The sequence below is a fragment of the Zophobas morio genome, unplaced genomic scaffold (genome assembly GCF_036711695.1).
Source record: "Zophobas morio isolate AGI-343-1 ecotype UQ-CSIRO unplaced genomic scaffold, CSIRO_AGI_Zmor_V1 ptg000014l, whole genome shotgun sequence".
NCBI lineage: Eukaryota > Metazoa > Arthropoda > Insecta > Coleoptera > Tenebrionidae > Zophobas > Zophobas morio.
In genome coordinates this window covers 11,831,926-11,837,879 of record NW_026972119.1, presented here as the reverse complement: position 1 = coordinate 11,837,879, position 5,954 = coordinate 11,831,926, and the positions used below count along the sequence as shown (strand labels likewise).

Below are 5,954 nucleotides of genomic sequence, written 5' to 3'. Positions count from 1 at the left end.
GAACTGTGAATTTACAAACAGTTAATCAAATTTACACGTGTTAGCGTCGGTTAAAAATTCACATTTTTCGTATTAGAAAGCCGCAAGAATTAGCTATGCATGTTAAGGAAACTGTGGCGTCGTCGTCATTACAATTAATTGTCGTTAAACAAAGGCTTCCTCCCTTTTATTAACTACTAAGCCAACTAATTTAACCCAGCTATCTTACCGTGTTTTTCATCATTCTCTCCCTCACGCAACCAAAACAACAGTGACCTTCTCTCGTCTCTACCAAGCCGCCATCTTTTCGCTACCAAGGAGCCCTCTTCGACCAACCCTCTAACTAAAATTTCAAGCAGCTTTAACTATTTTTTTATTGAATTTTTTTTCTCAAATTCAAATTATTCAAATGTGATTTTGCACCGCTGTTAATTTTTTTCAGCGCGAACTTTTGATTCAAATTCGGTCACCACAGTGTTAAAAAAATTATGTTGCCAACACCAACGACTTCTGTTGAATTAGACAGTTACTGGTAAATAACTGTCAAATAGTAAAGTGTAAACTAGCTGTAATGCCAACATCAAAATTCAACGTATGAAGATATTTTTGCTTGAGACATGGAAAACAAATTCTCGTGTGTCTTCCTCACTTAATCCCATCGGACTCCAAAATAAAGGTAAAACTGTAAAAAAAATAAAGCAACTATTAGTATGTAAATTTATTTTCAGGTATGTCAATCGAAACGTTGTAGTATCCTGATTTGAAATTCAAAGTTTCCGGTGAAAAAAAACATCTCGAAACCGCATTTGAAAAGAAATATTTTTAAGTAAGAATGTCAGTAAGTAACATAGGCACTCACAAATGTTCTCGAGAGTGTAGGGAAGTAGTAGTGTGGTCACTTATTGTTTTGTGCTTTTAATAAAATGTTGTTTTTTATAAATTGGTTGAAAAATGAATCGCATCCGACGCCACAGTTTCCCTCCAACGAGCGTAATTAATTATTAATGATTTGAATTTAACAATTTAACAGTTACGTAATTGTTCAAATAAACCACCTGTCAGGAAATTCACTTATTCAGACTTCACTCTTTTGTGTATCACGTTATATCAAAGAGATTTATAATAGTTAATTTACGGCATTTAAACTAGTCTTAAATGTTGATACATTTTGAAAGTGAGGACTTTGAAAATGTTCACCACTCAAGTTAATAACAACCGGACAAGGGTGATGTTGGATTTAGTCTTTTTGATGTTTTTATTGTATCACCGTTGACAAGTTGAATTTGGAGACTTTATTCCTGGAGAATTTACGCAACGCGAAATGCGCACCAAACACATCTTATTTTTGTTTTTCTACTGTACGAGTATTTAATATTTTTTGTCTGTTGTGTGTATTTTATATGTAATTTGTTAATATGATCTGAGATTTTATGAGTTCGTTTACGAGGTAAACCTGAGAACTTCACTTTGATTTGATCCATAACTTAAATTAATGCAAAACTTACCCGCATCAAGTTATTTTAAAGACGATTTCTCTTTTTCCCTCATGTTTTCAGATTTGTGATATTCAAATGTTTGCACTGATTCGTAACTTTGTTTTGATTTAATTTCTGTAAACTAGGGGGTTTTCCAGTTGGGAGCCTCAGCACGGCATAACTTATTTCACAGCTTCTTTCCTCCAGTTTTGTGTTTTATTTAGGGGCACTTTTTCACCCTTGAGGTTCACCACTTTGGATTTGAATGCGTCATAAAAAAAAACAACAGAGCGTTTAATTTTATGGACAATGACTATTCAAGACCAAATTTTGAATTTTTCGCGGGTTTTAAAATCTTGTTCACATGTCTAATTTTGGCGGGATGTTCGGGTTAACATAACGTTATTATTAATTCACATAACTTTAAATTAGAAAAAAGTACATACATGAAATTACAGTGCCAGTAAAAATAACAAGTTTTGTGGTAACTTAGCGGACGATTATTTCTTATTTTACCTATTCTGATTTATTAAACTTTTCTTACAATAAAAATGTATATACAAGGTGTTTATTTTATCTGTTAACGCCTGAATATTTCTGCATAGGCAACCCTTTTTACGTTTCATAAACAGCTTTGATTAATTTTTATTTTTAAGTAATAATGAACGCATAGATAGCAATGATCAGAACCAAAATTATGACGAATTACTTCTGTCGGCCAAATATTTTCAATTTTCATTTGCTTTAAATTGTTTTCGAATTCTAAAAAAACAGAGATTAGTTTGGGTTCGGTTTTCAACATTTTAAAGGCAAACCGATTTCATCCACAGCATGTAATAATTGTACAAGATTTAACAGAATACGATTTTATCCGACGGTTAGTGTTTTGCGAATTCGTGAGGGCTCCATTACTGACAATCAAGATTTTTTATTTTCGTTTTGTTTACGGATGAAGCCACATTTACCAATAACGGCTGTGTAAACAGACACGACTCACATTACTATGCCCAGCAAAATCCCCAGTGATATCAGGAAAAGCCCTTCCAAGAAGTTTTCAAAGTTAATAATGCTTTGTGTGGAATTGCTGGTAACCAGGTCATTGGTCCACATTTTTTTGAAGGAAATTTAAAAGGACCTATGTATCTAAATTTTTTAAAGAATATTTTACCTGAACTGTTGGAAAAGTTACAACTAGACATACGACGAATAATTTGGTTTCAAAATGATAGCGCTCCCGCTCATTATCAGAGAGACGTTAGGAACTATTTACACATAGCGTTTGGGCCAATACTTATTACTTATTCCAATCGAAAATGAAAACCACTTACGTGAAAGGATAATAGCGTCATGCAGATCTAGGTATAGCTCTCGACATGTTAGAGTTCGGAGAAATTTTGAACGTAGGTTAGGACTTGAAGATAGTGGAGGGAGGCATTTTGAACATTTAATATATAATATCTGGTTGACCGAGCTTCACTCGGCTCGTTTGGTAGTATTAGATCAGATTAGGACAGATAAATATGCGTATAGTATGCATTTTGAAGTAGACGCGCTAATTAAAAATACACATTAAAAAAGAAATTCCATAAGCAGTCTTTGTTTTAAACAGTGATAAGTGACATGTAGAGATTAAAGAACAGAAAACTGGAATTATTGTTTGACATTTATTACAATCTCATTTGTTACCCAAGTTTTCTCTCTGTCGTTCTTTTTTTTTTCCTAGTTCTCTCTCTCGACTCTAGAAAAAGGTCACAACTACATTCTTACTGCCAGAAGAGTTTCGCCTCTGGTGTGGTTATCATACTGAGTTACCGTGCTCTTTTGCGTTATTCCTAATTTCTCAATCTCAACCCTGCTCCCGAAGATGCCATTTACGAAAGTGTGCGAAACGTTGAGCCCAAAAACTCAAATAACACGGTCCCATCCCCGAAAACGATCACATTTTGACACTGACCGTGGAACCTCTGAAATGAATGCTTGACAAAATAATCTCAATTCAACACACTTTCGTGTGCCTTTTATCCGCTCACTGTTTAGTTTTTGGTAAATTTTCTCACCTCAGGAGGTGAATTTCAACGTCCTCTATACAGTGGAGTATGTTTCGGTACGTACAATTGAAGATAAAAAGGTACGTCAAACGTACTGTCAGACTGTCACCCAAACTTCTCTTATAAAACAATCTCGTGTTCGTGTAGTGTCATCTGATGTTGCCTAGCAACAAATATAATTCACTGCCTGAAAATTGCAGAAAATGCATGAAGCTGTAATTTTCAGAAGTTAAAACTATGATCAATCGATTTTTTGACCCAAAAAACCCCTAACCTGTAAATTTCATCGAAATCGTTAGAGCCGTTTTCGAGAAACCCATTATATATATATATATATACGTCAATAATAACTTTTGGCCTCGCGCCAGATTTAGGCAACAAGTAATGGGAGAATATGAAAACCACATCCTAGCCTCAAACCTGTCATATCAGTGTTCAAATTTGTATTTATGGTTGCATCATTTACAACAAGCGAATGCTTGACACGTTTTAAAGTAGGTAAATATTTGGAGTTATAGTTTAAACTGTTTTCGAGTAAAAGAAAGAAAAAGTGGTATGAATCAGTTTATTCAGAAATAATTTTTTGGAATTAAAACAGCCACATAGAGGCTGAAGAAATTAAGATAATCAAAGAGAAAAGAAAACAACTTAAAACTAGGAAAGCTTACTTCGTAGTAAGTGCAATTATATTCTATGAACATTTAATACTACTATAAAACACCAAAGTAGATTATTCATATTTCTTATGAAGTTAGAGATTGCAATTATTAACAAAGTTGACAACGTATGGATAAAGTTAAATATATATCTTTTAGTCAAAAGAGGTGTCTGCATAATTTGTTACAGTGTGTTTGCAGGTATATTTGTACAATGCAGCAGCTGCTGCATTCACTATCCAAATGTAATGTATAAATAATGATTTGTCTGGTGTATGGTGCAGTCTTAAAATTAGGTATTTTTACTATATTTCAATTGGATAAATATTTTTACACATATTTGTAAATTCTCGTGCTTTGCCAGTTTTAGACGTTGGAATTTTAATTATTAGCGTATCGTTTTTGTCTTGAATGCCGTCATTATTTTTCAATTTATCCATTCCACATGCTCCTACAACTTCTAATAAAAAATAAACCTAAAACATAATGATTTATAGACAATGTGATTGACCTTGTTTGAGATCACCTTTAACATCGGGTACATTTAATCACGGGCTTCTGTTAAAAATTTTGGTAAGTCTTCTCTTGTAAATATATTTGATTTCTTGGCAATGTAACCTATATTTTTTGCTTGAAAACTTGGTGTACTTAGATATATCTATGCTGTTTTTTATTAACAGAGTTGACTTTAACTACGACTATGCAGCCCAAAGTGTTAAAGATTTCACAGAATTTGCTTTTTCAGCGAAATACTCGTATGCAATGAGGTGTTCTCCATATATTTTGCATGGTTGTTTCTGCGCAAAAAAAAAATTCATACCGCTTTTCATAAACTGTGGCTGAGTTTTTAGGTAATAAATTTGATATATTATCTGCCAGTTTTTGCAAGTTCGGTCGAATGCATGTAAACTGCTTGTTATTATTGCTATCCATCTCTATTTTGCAATTGCTACAGATCTTTCTGCAAGCAAAAATATTAAAAGTGCCGAAAAATAAGAGGTACGCTTTATACTTTCATTTAAAATGGGCATGTAAGCTAATAATCTGTTCTGTAATAATAATAAAAGCTTATTATAGGTTATGTAGATACAAGAAAATTGTTCAAATTCTTCCATTCCGCATACTCCTACAACTTCGAATAAAAAATATACCTAAAACATTATGTTTTATAGACAATGTGATTGACCTTCTTTGAGATTACCTTTGACATTAGGTACATTAATCACGGGCCTCTGTTAAAAATTTTCGTAAGTTTTCTCTTGTAAATATATTTGATTTCTGGGAAACATAACCTATATTTTTTGCTTGAGAACTTGGTGTACTTAGATTATATCTATGCTGTTTTATATTAACAGAGTTGACTTTAACAACGACTATGTAGCCCAAAATGTTGATTTCACAGAATTTTCTTTTTCAGCGAAATACTCGTATGCAAAATGAGATATTCTCCATATAATGTTTTCCATGGTTGTTTCTGCACCGAACAAAAACTTATTACAGGTTATGTGGATACACATTGTTCGCTGCCATAGAATGTCGCTGCACTTCAAGAAATCCGCTGTTGCCATGCATGGTTGCGACGTTGCGAGATTACGCGCAAATTTAGTTAATAAATTATATTTATAAAATTAATAAACCGGATGTGTTTCTAATAACTAATAAAAAGGGTTAACAAAGAGTATAGAATTACTGCTAAACCGAAAAACAATTTATAACCTTGTAAAATGTAATTGTGGAGGTAGATAATACTAATATGACAACACCGCATTTAATTTCTGTGCCGATTTTTGAACATA

At 33.0% G+C, this 5,954-nt stretch overlaps 1 long non-coding RNA gene across 1 annotated transcript; it reads right to left on the bottom strand.

Annotated features, from left to right (window-relative positions):
* Positions 1-4,053: 4,053 nt before the first annotated feature.
* Positions 4,054-5,719, bottom strand: LOC135128983 (uncharacterized). Its single transcript, XR_010280485.1, has 4 exons — positions 5,360-5,719; positions 5,171-5,309; positions 4,685-5,119; positions 4,054-4,634 (listed from the first exon to the last, which is right to left on the bottom strand). It is a non-coding gene; the product is annotated as an uncharacterized LOC135128983 (long non-coding RNA).
* Between the last annotated feature and the right edge of the window lie 235 nt (positions 5,720-5,954).